The sequence below is a fragment of the Filicampus tigris genome, chromosome 15, assembly GCF_054856515.1.
Source record: "Filicampus tigris isolate MCC_2025a chromosome 15, RoL_Ftig_1.0, whole genome shotgun sequence".
Lineage (NCBI taxonomy): Eukaryota > Metazoa > Chordata > Actinopteri > Syngnathiformes > Syngnathidae > Filicampus > Filicampus tigris.
In genome coordinates this window covers 7,832,400-7,848,405 of record NC_141231.1, presented here as the reverse complement: position 1 = coordinate 7,848,405, position 16,006 = coordinate 7,832,400, and positions in this window count along the sequence as shown.

Sequence of the window (16,006 nt, the reverse complement as noted above, 5' to 3'; positions counted from 1 at the left end):
TCCAAAGAAAAAGCATCCTCTTCTCTCACACAAACTACCTTCATGTCCTCCCTCATTACATCCATAAACCTCCTCTTTGGTCTTCCTCGAGGCCTCCTACCTGGCAATTCAAAACTCATCTATTTAAAGGAGGTGTTTATTTGGCTAACTTAGATGATGTACGTTGTACAGTTTTTAATAGATTTTAACCTCGACAGTGACATTCTAGCTGAACTATATATTGAGAGCTGTTCCTAATATTTTGCTGTACCCACGTTGAGTGAGGAAAAACCCCAAAGTGTCAATCAAAGTCTTTGGATCTCATGGGTGTGCATGCATGCGACTGTGTATGTGTGTGAGCGTGTGAGAAGGTGTTTACTTGCTTGTGTCTCTTAGCCTGGAGGGAGCCCAAGCACAGCGCAGTGGCGGCCACCACACACAAACTTTAATTGGCCTTCTCACGCTGCGTGAGCTTCATTACTTGCAACCCCCCAAACGCCCCTGCACACCCCCCCTCACTTACAGTGCACCATTTGCAATGCATAATGTGGAGTGGATGGGACAAATGCTGAAACTGTTTTGATTGGATTGCTGGATGTGGAGGACGTACACTACCACTCATTGTAATGAGTTTATTATTAGAGATGTTTACTATGTAAATGTAAGGGTAAATTATGAAGAAAAAAAAATGCATTTTTTTACGAAGAAAAAAATGCATTTTTTTCTGTAAGAAAACATATTTGCAAATGATAATAGAGGTTTCTCTTTATAAAAAAAAAAGTTATGTTTTCAAGAATAAAAGTTCAAACTTAGAAGAATGACAAGAATGTCAGAATCGCTGACTCCTGCCCGTTTAAAATCAGAGATGGACCGGCCTATAGGCGGGTACTATTTTTTTTACCCCCCAACGACGGAGGGTTACCCACGCTGCATGACGAATAACGGACATTCAATTTCTAGTAAAATGCCCAGTTCTGGAAATTGGAAACTGACACTCAGTTTCTGAATAAAAAGCTGTAATACACTAGGGTAGGGGAACCCATTTGCAGTGTGTGGGGGAACACATTTGCAAGTTGTGAGGATAAAACCTTTTTTTCCAGAAAAAATCTATAAGAAAGTGTTTTTTTTTTTCCAAAAAAGCATGCAGAAGCATAAAAGAATATTGCAATTAATGATACAAAAAACGTGGATAAATATTTGAAAATAAATCCACCCTTTCCTGCGGAAAAAGGCCCAGCTTTCGCTGCTTATTTTTGTGAGAAAACAAACAAGATTGTAGTGGCAAAACACCCACACCAAAATTAGACCTTACCTCTCAAGTTTACCACGACAAACAAATGTCCAAAATCAAAGTTCACTTTCGATGGACTCATAATTAAAAACGTTTTTACTTTTGTTCTTTTTTTGGTCTCCTGTTCCTTCTAACTACTAGCTTCCCGTTTGGTTCCGCCAAAATAAACGGCTGTTTGGCTACTGCTAACATATAAAAAAGCCTATAAAACAGCAATGACCGCATGCTCAGTAGAAGTGCATGCATGCAAGTGTACAGTATGCATCACACTGCTGTAAATTTTTGTCGAGTGACACTAATTTGATAATTTGTGTATAAATGGGTGTTTATTTTACCGCCTTGGTTGTCTCACCAGTAAAAGCCTCACTGGATTCAGAGTAGACCTCAGACAAGCCACAACCAACTAATTTGATCGCTTCTCCTACAAACCGGAACTTTGTTGAATACTTTCAATGTCAAAAACCAAATTGAGCTAAAAACAGATTACTTGTATTTGCATTATTACCTAGCATAATTTGTCATAAGTGTAACATTACAAAAATGTGAAAATCAGCTCATCAAGTGAAGTTCAGTAAAATATATAGAGATGGGCATTCCGTCCAAGGGACGGACACCCATTTTGTGGAGAGACAGACAGGAGAAGAAGTCTTTTAAAAAGCACGGACGTAGGTTTTTGTCCGTCACTCTAATCGTCCCTGACCGGTTCAAGTACCGGCTGACATGTTGGATTAGGTCCTTTAAAAAAGAAAGACAACTGTTCTCTTCCGCGATACCACGGAGCAGCCATGACTTGCCTGCACAAGAATGTACAGGCTTTTTCATGAGCGTTCCCTCCCTGCAATATTGTTGCGGAAGCGCTTTAAAAGGACGAGGATGGATGGGGTCGGCGGGCAATTATTTTTATGAATAAGGACGGAAGGACGAGGACGGAAGGGTACCCTGGTGCGGACGGGGGACGGGGGATGGACCGGCAAAAAAGGTTCAAATGCCGATCTCGGGTCATAACTTTCAAAGGTGAAGTTGTATGTTGTTGTTGCTTTGTACAGAAAAGCCAGAACATGCCAGAATAAAGTTGAATTTAAGAAAAAATGGTAGCTTATGAAAATAAAGATGTATAGGTCTAATTGTTGTTTTTGTAACTTAATTTGTTGTTTCATGAAAATATTACCTTATGGCAATAAAGTAATATCTCTTGCGACAAAAAAAAATCCCAAAAGAAAAAACAAATCACATAATTTCAAATAGTTTAGCTAGGCTTAGTATTTTCATAATTTACATGAATGAAAACAGCATCACCACAAAAATGTAGGTTTTCTTATTTTTGCTGCACATCACATTTTTGTACAAAATCCAACTGAATTCTTGCGAAAAGGCTCTTGAACGTGGTAGGCTGCGTGTAGCCATAAGGGGCACGTGTAATTACTGCATGTGTTGAATGTACTCAACCAGAAGCAAAACTTCCAGCGTTTTCCTGTAGAAACTGACACGAATCCCGCACTCACTACACTAATAATAGCCAGCTTTTCGGATGTCTTACTAACGTCTTTATCATCACATGTTGCACCTCTTGAACCTCCTCCCTGTTCTCCTCCCGTCATGGCGTCATGCAGCATAAGTGGCAATGATGTCACTGTTGAAGACATGTACAGATCATTAGTTCCTGTATGTTAAACCTCCTGTCATGTCCAGCGGTGTCAGTGACAGCACTAATAGGCAGCGAGGGCGACCGGCTCAATGCTATTTTTGTCTGAGGTGGGATAATATAGAGACACCCGGAAGCCAAGTAATGGTCAACGTCCCCCTCGGGGGTCTCGGGGGCGAGGTCAGTGCCTTGAGCTGCAACTCTGCTTCTCAGGCGGCCAGGAATGGCATCAGAGGCGGACGGGGCGGAGGGATGAGGACATGGAAAAGGAGGTGGGGTTGGGGGGAGGGAGGGGGGGTAACAGAACATCTCACGACTAATGCTTAATATCGACACAGAGTTAAAGTGTTTCAGTGTTTTGGTTCTTTTGTGTCATTGGCTGAACAGTAACATGGACCAAGGTTAAAAAGATTAGATTATACAATTGTGGAAATATAAAACAAGGAGAGGGTATGAATGTCCTTTATTTTCAAGGGAGATTCATTTTATGGGAAGAAAAATTCACACTTTTGTCGGGGGGGGGGAATCATAACTACTCAGTCAGGTTTTTTTCAAGGAGTAATAGCTTACAACAATAGAGCAATGTTGTGTCACAAAAGTGGGCAGAGGGTTTTTGTGGTAGGTGGAGGACCCAAGCACAGGGAAGCGGGATGAAACCCACCCACGGGAGGAAAAAAAAAAAAGGAATTTCCAAAAACAAAAATTAAAACATGTCACTGGAAAAACAAAAAATAAATCAACAAAGTTACAAAATAATCAAGATGCAAAGTAACAAAAATTTCATCAGGACAGGAAACAGGACTGGCAAAAACAATGAACAAACAGACAGACTGAAAGAAAGCAGGCAACAAAGTACAAACAAATTGAGACAACAAGGCACACCTGGTCAAGACTTGAGATGGCTGGAGGGACCTCATCGGTCTACGCAAGGAACAGGGCTGACAAGAATAGGAGGAGAATGAAACCAAACAAGCATTTGAGACATGAACAAGGCACATGGGGAACAAAGACATAACATGAAATTAAACTAAATCTACTCAGAACAATGCAAAAGCCCACAAACACAGATGATCACAATATTGGTTCCTGAAAAAAAAAGTCAGAACTGGAAAATGGAAATAATATTTTTTATTGACATACTACATTTTAAAGTCAAATTTTAGGGTTGTGGGGGTGGCTAAAAACTATATATTTCAGGGGGCAAAGGCTTATTTCTAGGGATAAAAAATAGTCTTACTTGAAAAAAAAAAGTCATAAGATAGGACACAAAAAAATGTTTTTTAGAGTAATTTTTCAAAAGTATAAGAATAAAGTCATAATTTTCCAAACACGGAAGTAATTTATGGGGATAAATTAAAAAAAAGTTGGTTGGTAAGGTATTATTTTTGTGGGGGAAAGAAGTTGCAACTTGGGATTTTGTACTACCCCTATTTTTTTCCTAAAATAGATAAAAATGTATCCTTACAAATGGTGATATAAATTCCATCAGCTCTCCAATTGACTCGATGATAATTCTGTGCTAATCGTTTCACTTAAACAGAATACAATATAATACTGAAAATGTCCATATTTACATTTAATTGGTATAGTGTGTGGGCAAGATATTATGTTAATGAGCATAAATCTCTGCCTCATTAAAAATACTCAGGTTAATAGTGTACTACTGTATATAGAATTTAATAAGCTGGAGGCCAGCTGTGTAAAAGTACAACAAGAAGCCCAGGAGCACTGTACACTGTGGGGCCCTTTAAAAAAATAAAGTTTGGAGGTTGAGCGCAATCGATCAGCACTGGGAGATATAGATGGTGCCCTGAGCCAGTTTAGCTGAGAGGTCAACAGGTCACGCGCCCACCCACCCACTCCTCCTCATTCCCCACAATGCACCGCTGACACGGCGGAGCTGCAACCGGTGGTGGGCGTCGCTTCTGAAAGGTGAGCACGGGGGTTACTCTGGCCATCGGAGCAACTTATCCGGGTGCATTTGGGCTTCTGCTTAGGTCGGATCACTTACTTGTCGCGGACGCCCTTGTGACACATCAGATCACATCTGAGGAATTTCGTTGATATGTTTGTCCAGGAGTGCAAACGCTAACGAGTATTGAAGAGAGATTTATCCATGGTATATCATGCAGATGGAAAATGTTTGGATGGCTGCAGAGATTTTGGTACTGGTGGACACAAGTAGTACACAAGGACAGTCAGCCATAAGGAGACTAGGACAATAGGACACAAGTGTACTAGCATACAAAGACACAAGATAGTCCCGCCATGAATCTGCAGAGAAAAAAAAAAATGATTCCGCGAAGAACAATGCTGATTCTGTGCAGAGCATTTCTTAATTCCGTGGCTCGAACGACGATTTTCCGCAGGCATTAAAAATGGACCTAAAATGACTTTTAGGAAATTCTTTGTAAAACCAAAAGGCTGTTAATTGCTGTGGTATTCAAGTAATATCAGCATCAACATGATCTTTGTCCCTTTGTCTTTGGGCGGATTTATTTAACAATAATAATAATGATAATGATAATAATAATAATAATAATAATAATAATAATAATAATAATAATAATAATAATAATAATAATAATAATAATAATAATACATTTTATTTGCATTACATTTCACCTATGGGTTTGAGGCAAAAGTGATTAAAGAAATTAAAGAAAAATTAAAAAAAAAAAAAAGACATTGTACCTGGATTTGTCAACATATTGCATTCTGTATGAAAAGAAATAGCAATAATTCAGCCACTCAGACAGTTAATTTATTACGTGCGGCAATGACGTGACATCATCATTTCTACCTCCTCCCGCATCGGTCCTGTGTATATTGTATATGAGATGATAAAAAGATGAGCCTCTCCACGCTAGACCATGTTTACTTCTGTAAACACTGCCGCGTGACGTCGTGCTTCGTGCGCATGCATGGCACATCACGGATGCGTACAGTTTTTAAAATAGACGGACTAAGCATAGTCGGAAGCCCATGTATAATACAACTCTTTGTCTGTAGTCCGTCTTTAGTCTATTTTTTGCAGCGAGGCTTCGATGGCCGCGGCGGGCGCAGCGAGGACCAATAGTGAGTTGTTGTTGCTCGGGGGACAGATTTGAGTGAGTGGTCCAGGCTATGAACAGGCTTCCATGGCGTTATTGTGAGTCACTATTTCTGTTCAAATATCGGCCAGTGGGGCTGTTGTGCTGTTTAAGTTTGCAGTCAGAATCACTGATGGAAGCCCGTTTAAAACATGGACCGAGTGATTGATGCAATGTCTACTTGGACTGGTGGCAAAATAGTGGATGGAAGGATAGATAGACAGATGACTGTAAAAACAGGCTAAGTGATGTATTGATGGATGTATAAATGGACAGAGGGATGGAGCGCCGATTAATGACGGCAATCGGCAACATGATGAGAACGACGTCTAACACGTTAAAAGTGGGTCAAGATCTACTGACTGTGAAGTTCTCACATGACTCATCCCCATCTTTTCTGAATGTCATGCCTTACGTGTCTCGACTCATTTAATCAGGTCACGCTGTGTTTGTGCAAACTGAAAAACATTTTGCGTTCAATAAGTGTCTCGGAGCTTTCAATCTAAGCGCATGAAATGCACTTCATGGGTGTTAGCTTATTCTTTATTTTTGCCAACTTGGTAAGAAGAGTAAAGTTGGATTTTTAAGGTCAGCATTTTCATAGAATAAAGTTTTGTTTATTTTTTCAAGTCATGGTGTGTGATGCGTGTGTGTGTGTTTATTATAAGTTAGAGGTAAGATAAGTTATCCAGAAAAACTTTCAAAAAATTTCAAAACTAAATAAAAATCATATTGTGGGGGCAGAGAAGTCATAATGTACAATAATAAACACGTGTTTTTACATATCAAAAAAGACAAAAAATAGAGTTGTATTTTTGAAGATAGAAATTGTGTACCGGTAACTCCAGAGAACAACATCATACGTCATATTTCTTTCACAAAAAAAAAAAAAAATTCCCCACAGTACCTACCAGTCAAAAGTTTGGAAACATCTTCAAATTCTAATGGTCATTAAGAGGTCAAGAAATTCAAGATATTAACTCTGGATAATGCACAGCTGTGAACTGAAAGTCATTGCAAATTTTTCCACAGCGCAAAGGTGTTTCCAAACTTTTGACCGGTACTGTAAATTTTGTTGTACATTACTGTACAATCTTTTTTTTTTTCAGGAAATGAAATGGAGATTACATACATAATGTTTTCTGAGAAAAAGCCATAATCTACCAAAATAAAATAAAGATTTTCTTCATAAAATAATCAATATTATAAATTTTCCGGGGAAAAAAGTTGCAATGTATGACTCTAATGTCTTCATTTTACAGAGAAACAAGCCTAAAGTTGATTTTTTTTCAATTTAAATGACAACTTACTCTTTTACAAAAAAGATTATTTTCAGGGGGGAAAAAAAATAATTTGCAAGAATAATATTGTATTTTTTTCCAGTTAAAAAGGTTGTAAATTACATAGATAAAGTCATTTTGGTGGCGGAAGTGGTAATATACAAGATTAAATAATATTTTTAAATGGAAAAAAGTAATAACGTACCAATAAATTCATACTTTTTAGGAAAAGTGTTTTTGTAATTTATGAGAACAAAGTTATATTTTGTGGGGCAAAAACTTTCTGAGAAAAACAAAAACAAAAATGATTTACAGAAATGATATATCATACTATATTACATTATATTTATTTGTGGTGGCACGGTGGTCGACTGGTTAGCACGTCCGCCTCACAGTGCAGGGGTCGTGGGTTTGAATCCGGCCTCGGCCTTCCTGTGTGGAGTTTGCATGAACTCCCCCCCCCCCATGCCTGTGTGTTTTCTTCGTGTACTACGGTTTCCTCACTCATTTAAAAAAACATGCATGGTAGGTTAATTGAACACTCTAAATTGTCCCTAGGTGTGACTGAATGCAAATGTTTGTTTGTCTCTGTGTGCCCTGCGATTGGCTGGCAACCACTTCAGGGTGTCCCCCGCCTACTGCCCAAAGTCAGCTGGGATAGGCTCCAGCACTCCCACGACCCCTCATGAGGATACGCGGTTTAGATAAACGATGGATGGATATTTATTTGTGAATGTCATCTGTTGTGTATCTCGACTTAAACAGATCAGATCAATCTTTAATCAGACCACATGTGTCAAAAGGACCTGAAACCTGTTTTATGTGTTCGCTGCCTGTCTAGATCACGACATTCTTGTAAAAGTGATTTTTTATCGCTGTTTTTCCTGACTAAATAGACTTTAAAAACAAAACCAGAAACTTTTCTTGCATTCAATAAGCAGTTCAATGGAAGCAAACAAAATGTACTTCTGTGTTCACTTCACACGCTTCCAGTTTCAAAACAGTTCACAATGGGCAAAGATAATGTGCATGTGGCGTGCTCACTGCTATTAGAGAATTATAGAAAATCAACTGTAAAATTAATAGAAATTGACAATGAAAAGGTCAAATCGTAATGAAATGATTTAATGGAGAGTGTACGAAAATGGTAGACCGAGAAAGATCTGACACACTTGTGGTCGGGAAAGAGTCAAAGGAATGCTAAAGAGCAGACAAACACTGAACAAAGCCTCGACACGAGCTGTTGTTGTGTGAGTCAACTCCTCTGTTCTTGTTGATGACTTCTTCAGTGCTGAGTCATCGCTTCTTTCAAATTGTCCGAGGGATTATTTTTAATTGGCTGAATACACGGTGAGATTCAAAGTACGTACAGGCCAGGGATGTACAGTAGGGCAATAGGGTGCAAGGACACAAACACGCTAGGACACAAGTCGATGAGGACACAAGTAGACTGGCACAAAAGGACACCAGGACATTAGTAAACTAGAATACGAGTACACTAAGAAACATTAAACTAACACAATAGTAAACTAGGACAGAAATACAGTACAATAAGATAATTGGATGTTAAGTCATGAGGACGCTAAGATACATGAACTCTAGGACACGTTAGACTGAGACAATAGGACACTGAGATACAAAGACACAAGTAGAGGCAGCCATGATCAAGTGGTTAAGATTGGCACCTGTCGCCGTGGGGACTCTAGTTCAAGGCCATACACACCCAATTTTCCTCACGCACATGGCTGCGGTGTCCTTAAGCAAGACACCGATACCCTGACCGACAAGTACAATACATTAGCACACAATGACACTAATGCTGAGTTTACACCTAACAATGTTCACAGTATCAGACTAAAAACTGCAATCCAGAAGGAATTTTTTAGAGTTTTACTGGAGTCTCCCATCATCTTGATCATTTAGTTTAAGGTGGTAATCTCATCTGTTTTAGATCCCTTTTTTCCTCATCTTGGCCTTACAACAATACCAAACATGTTTGATATTATTAGTCTTTCAGTCTTTGCGGTGACGCGACACAACCAACAACCAAAAGTCGGATGAGCTCGAACAAAAACAGAAACAGGAAACTTTGCAAACAATCACAAGAGGTGCATGGATGAAAGGGAAAACACTAGCGAGAATGGGAAAAATTGCATTGTGATATAAAAAACGGCAAAGGAATCGAGCTGTAGTCTTGTAAATAGTGACCCTGCAAAGTTCACAGTCTTGGTAAAATCTCAGTCTGAGATTAGGCTGTGATTAAAAACTATAAATTCTCTTTCAGATCAGAGGATGTCATTAATGTTTGTCAACTGTGAGTTTTGAGACTTTTTTGTGATTAAGGGCTATATGTACACTTTGTAAATTTGACTTGTCTTGACTTTAAATTTCATAAGGTGTAAGATGATAGTTTTCCAAGACTCTTTTCCAAATCTCAAAGTCTTCTGGTGTACAGGTTTCTTAAGTTTAGACAATAAGACACGAGGACAATAGGGTGTGAGTACACCCGGCAAATACTGTAAAAACAGGACACAAAGTGGACAACAACAATAAGACACAAGTAAAATGGGAAGCACTGAAACAGGGGACACCAGAACAAATTCACTTGAACACAATGACACTAACACCCAAGCACAGTAAGATACATTGGGACAAAATCATACTAGAGTGCAAACGGGTGGATGGGAAGGACGGACAAGTATCTGGACGTATGGACAAATGGACGGGCGGTTGGGCTGGTGGCATGTCGAGGAGAGGAATGAGGGATGAGGCTGAGGTGTGAGTTTGGCTCAGCGAGAGCAGCTGTATAGAGGACACTGTGGGTGGAAGTGGTAGAGTCGTGGGTGAGCTTTGAGTTGAACTGCCAACACGTGAACTCGCTAAACTGTCCACACACACGCAAACGTACAGTATATGTAAGCGTTTGACTCTGGCTGTGAGCATCGTTAGAGACGTGTTCTACAAAAACGCATCAAGTAAAGTGATGTTCTTGGGTTGTTTTTTTTCTTTCTGTTTTAATTGGATATTCTTAAGAGTTTGGCAAGACATAAAAGCCGGGGCGGGAGTGCATGTCTGAGGCAGGGGTTTGCTCGCTAGTCAATTGTAGGTTGGAGCCGATGATAAATAACGAGAGCGGTGCATCCTGAAATAGAGTCGCACCACCGCCAAACCCACCCCCCCTTCCCTCCTCGTCCCTGTGGTCCGCTCTCATGAAGCTCCCGTCCGGCCTGTGACTTTTCCGGGCCATCCCCTCCCTGCTGCCTCCTCTGTTATGGTTAGCATGCTGGCTAAATTTGTAGCCGTGCGCCTGTAATTAGGCCTGCGCCTCCGCCGGATTGAGTGCTACACACTGGCAGCTGGTAGACCGGGGCCGTGCTAACATACACACATGTACAACTGGGGTCCGACAACATATCGATATTGTAAGGTATCGTATCTCTTATCATACAGAACTGATACTTCAGCATCAATTATCAAAAGAGCGAACCCGCTCTATATTGCGGTTCATCGTTCGCAGCCCACTACATTGCAAATTTTTAAGCAATCGTTTTTTATGGGTTTTCGACTGGGAGGGATGCAGCATTATTGATTTTAAAATTCTGTTACGGGTCTGTAAATCACTGAATGGTTTGGGTCCTGAATACATTAAGGAAATGCTAATTGAATACAAACCAACTAGGACTCTGCAGTCTGTTGATTCGGGTCAATAAAGTGGAGCTCAGGTTTCAAAGCAAACATGGCGAAACAGCATTTAGCTGTTATGCTGCATGCAAATGGAATCGGAAGTGAAGTCAGCCCCAAGTATAAATGCTTTTCAATCCAGGTTAAAAACTATACATTTTCTTCCCCATTCATTTGATTATGGCCTTTTGAGCATTTTAAAAATCGAATTTACTTTTGGTCTTTTAGTCATTCCCAAAAGCTACTTTATTTTTTTCCTTTGCTTTAAAATGTCTTAAAATCTTTTGGTTGCAAATGTGCTTGAATGTTGTCTATAGACATTATTTTTGCCATTTTAAAAAGCTAATTTTGTTCTCTTTGCCTGTTCTGTTTTTAAATGCTTTTCGATGTTGTCCTTTGCCTTACCTTGCACAATTAACAGCAAGTAAGAGGATCCCCTTTCAGTGAAATACAGTACCCTATTTTAACATTTGAGTATTGAGAGAGGGTCCACTGATAGTGTAGTGGTACACACGCCTGAGTTGTGTGCGGGCAGCGTGGGATCGATTCCCGCTCAGTGACAGTGCCTATGTGTGCCCTGCGACTGGCTGGCGACCAGTTCGGGGTGTAGTCTGCCTTCGCCCATTGACGGCTGGGATAGGCTCCAGCAATTCCCCGCGACCCTGTATAGGATAAGCGGTTTGGAAGATGACATGACATGACAGTATTGAGAGAGACTATTCTGTTTGTTTTGTTGCTCTGTGGATTAATGTAGCAGTTTGAAGTTTTAATAATTACTGTAACGTCTATGTCAATTTACATTTACTTTCTCTAGCATTTTGGATTGAATGTTAGCATTAAGATAGCAGACTTTTGTTAGACAAAATATGGATAGGTTTAAATACACTCCGTTTATGCTCCTGTTTTATGTGGCAGGTTTATAGTGAAATTTAATAAGGAGTGACAAATAAAAAACTTGAAGCAAGCACGCTCGGCACCATTTTTTGAGATCTGTGTGAGCGAGTCTTCTTTTATCTTCAAGTCATGTTATATGATGCTCTCCCATTTCTTGACAATGAGAGAGAGAGTGAGAACAGGCAGAACAAAGGAAATAAGCACAATGAGACAAAGACACACATACAGTAGACTAGGACACAAGTATACTATAAAAACACACACAGGACACCAGTACACAAACACATGTGCACTACGACACAAGGTATGGTATTGTAATATTACATTTTGGAGATAGATTCTATACTGTACATTTTTGTGTGTTTTTTTGTCTTTACGTTTCAATAGATGGTGATGTCTCCGAGCTGTTTTTCTTCCAACATGTCGATTATGACCTACTGGCCGCATCGTGATACTATCGTTAGCGTCACATATTGTCAATATGATATTATCCCGCTCATCCTCCTTTGTCCTAGCTTCTCTTCCCACCTCCTCCCCTGCTCATCCCTGCTGAGTGGGCACACTGACCTGGCAACACACACATTCACACAAAAACGACATTAGATTATTATGAGAGTTTATGACAGATAGCTACATACAACTATGTCAAATAAAAGCAGTGCATCATCTCTTTATAGAGGTAAGATCTTAAGCTCAAGCCTGAGTCCGAGCCCGGCCCGAAATTCGGGTCGGGTCGGGTCTAAAATGTCATTCATTACGTTCGGGTCGGGTCGGGCCGGGTATTCTCTCTCGCTGACTATTTTAAAAATAAATATATGTTTATAAAAATGGATACGAAAACGATGTGTGAATACTAAACTAAGGAAACTAAGGTTCGCAAAAAAACAGAAGTCGCCTCATCACAACACGTACTGTACTAAACTCTTGCAATAACAATTCAAAAAGCTCCTTCCTATCTCTGTCTATTATCCACCCGTCATTGTTGTTCTTTGTCTCTCTGCATCTCTCTCTCTCTTAAGGACGTACTGCTGCTGTGGTTTATGGCCCAATTTTGAACCCGTCAAAATGACGGGCGGCCTTACATTTTTCCTGTCAACTCTTAAAAAAAATGCATCAATGATGGAAAATTGTCGGCTAATGTAACCTCTGCAGACACAGAAATATAAAATATGTAAATGTTTATACAGTCTTGTTTAACTTCGATTTCGTTACAAAAGAGAGGCTTTAATTTGTTATCATAAATCACCCATCCTCCTCCCGAGTCCTCACAAATAAAATATGAAATTTCAGGTATGCTTCGGGCTCGCGCCTGTAAATCAAGTTAATTGGTCGGGCTCAGGCTGGGTCGGGCTTTAATACCCGCGGGCCTGGGTCGGGTCGGGCTGGATTTGAAAATGTGAAAATGACATCACAGTTGCTCAGGGCTCAGGTAACGAACAATCACGGCTCAGCTTCAGAAATAGGTGAGCCGTGATTGGTCTTTACCTGATCCCTGAGCAACTGTGATGTCATTTTCAGTCGACAGGAAGTTGCAAAATGCCCGCCCCCTGAGATGGCTATAAAAATGGGTGGATTTTGCTGTTTAACTCATATTCCACAAACACAATATTAATCAGAATGCTGTGTTTTGACTGGTAGAGGCTATGAGACCAGATTTTTGTAAAGATTTTTTTTTTGCGGTTGACTTCCCCTTTAAATGCTGGAGGGACCACATTTAAAAAAAAAAAAAAATTCCATCAGTGCAACCTTTTTTTTTTTTTACTATTTAGCATTTAAATGAATCAACGGGCCACTCAGAGTGTGGTCGCGGGTTGCCAGTTGCCTATTACTGCTGTACAAGTTGTTCACTGTACACATTCTTTGAAAGTGTCAGTCAAAACTTTCAAAAGGCTGAATGTTGCTCTTCTATTGGACCATATTTAATGTTACCACCAGTTGGCTTAGCATGAATCTCTTTTATAAGGCAACAAAAATCAATGCCACTTTATGTACTATTTTATAACAAGCTGCATTAATGTAAATTGTAGCGCTCCGCCATGCACACTAAATAAACTCAGGCTTATAAAAAATGTTTGTGAAGGCAGCGTGTCATATAAAAGAAGAACGTCTTCCTCCGTGAAAGCCGCCATGGGGATGCAGAAATAAAATGCTTCCTGGCCTTTCGGCACTGTATGTTTTGATACTTTTTTGGGTGTGTTTTTGGCGGGCCGTCGCTTGTGTCTGAGCAGCGCCTCAGCTTCCCCGTCGAGATGAAAGCCACACGAGGCCAGTCATTTGTGTCGTTTGTGTCAGCGCGCGGTTTGCTCGTTGCCGCCAGCGCGCTACCATCGCCTCGCTAGTCTTCGCCGTCACCAGCAGCATGGCTATTTTAGCCACTCTGAGCCACAAGTGACCAGCGCCCTCTCCTCTCTGCCGGCCATAATCATCATGTGGATATTGATAGAGCACGGTGATTATTATCATCTACTAAATATACTTTTATATTGTCCCGCATTGACTGGCCCCATCCTGAGGGGAGTAAACAAGTCAAAGTAACTGCTCTGTCTGCTCTGACGACAAACATGTATTAAAAACACCTATAGTAGTCCAATTTTGTTTCCGTTTTTATCGGCACAGACTCACACTGGGGTCCAGAGACCCCAGGGGATCCATGAGCTGTAACTTGGGGGTTTGCAAAATAATTTGCAATAAATGGTTATGTTGTATCAATTTAAAAAGTGAATGCCTGCAGCTGGGGACTGGGGTGCCAATAAAACAAACAAAACATAAAAAAGTGTTGAAAGTATAAGACTGTGAGTCCTAAATTGCTCATGTACTGACACACACATTAACAAAAAAAATTATCTCAAATGCATAATAGTTGATAAAGGCTAATATTTGAACACTTTTACTGCATTGTACAAGTAAAAACGTAAAAAAACGAGTCAGTTAAAATACTGATCTCATGTTAGTGAGTCCTGTTAGCCTAAATGCTAGTGTAACAGGACTATGACAGGTGTTAAAAATGATTTTAAATCTGACAATGATGTCTTTAGTCACTAAAATACTGATGGAATTACACAGTGTGGATGTTCACCATTTATGTTACTGCAGGTTTAAGCCACTAAAACACTCAAATGAAATGTGAAGTCAACCCAAACATGTTTTTTTCAAGAATATGTTCCCAGCAGGCCCACTAGTTGAAACACGGCATTTTGATTCATTTTGCATTTGTGGAATATAAGTTAAGCAGCAAAATGCACTCGTTTTTAGCCATCTCCGGGGGCGGCCATTTTGTCTTCTGTCGACTGAAAATGACATCACAACTGCTCACAACGGCCAATTGGGGCTGACCTGTTTTCTGAATCTAAGCCGTTATTGGTCGTTGTGTGCAGTTGTGATGGCTAAAAATGAGTGGATAACTGTAACACTTATTCCACAAACGCAATATTTATTAGAATGCCCTGTTTCAACTACTGTGCCTGCATAGAACATATACTTGGAAAAAAAATATTTGCGTTGACTTCCGCTTTGGACATCTGTTCCTTGAGAAAACTGTTAACCAAGGAAAGAAGTCAAAATTTCCATTCCTGCCGACCGCCAGAAGGCGATGCTGAAAGCATTAAATATTCCCTTCGTGCATGCACAGTTCGAATGTGGATACCAACAATGTTACCTGTGACCCGGGACCCTGTTTTCGCTCCGGGCGTCACCAGACGTTCGGTTCATCTTTTCTTCTTGTGTGCCATTGACATACTGCTGAATACAGCTACACGGAAGAAAAGGGGAGATAAGACATCATCGCTCCATCACTGGAAGGCTTGAGACTGTGGTGGTTGGAGCAGCTAAATTTCACCCTACAACGGATATGATGATTTTGGTTTGTGTTTGGAAATGTTTTGTTTGAGACGTGGAATGGTCGAAGGAGTCTGTAACATCTCCCAACATGGTTTATTGAATCATTTATTTATTCTTGTCAATGAAATGGTGACTGCAAAGGGCCGAGGAGCCCAGCAATAGCACTCAGGCTACTTGACTACAACTCATATTTTGTTCAGTCCACCTCTGCTTGGTAAGACGGCGTTCATGCCCTGTTCATCAAGCTTATTGGTGCTACTAATTGTGTCTATTCGGTCGAGTTACTGTATTTTAAGGTTTAATGGTGGCC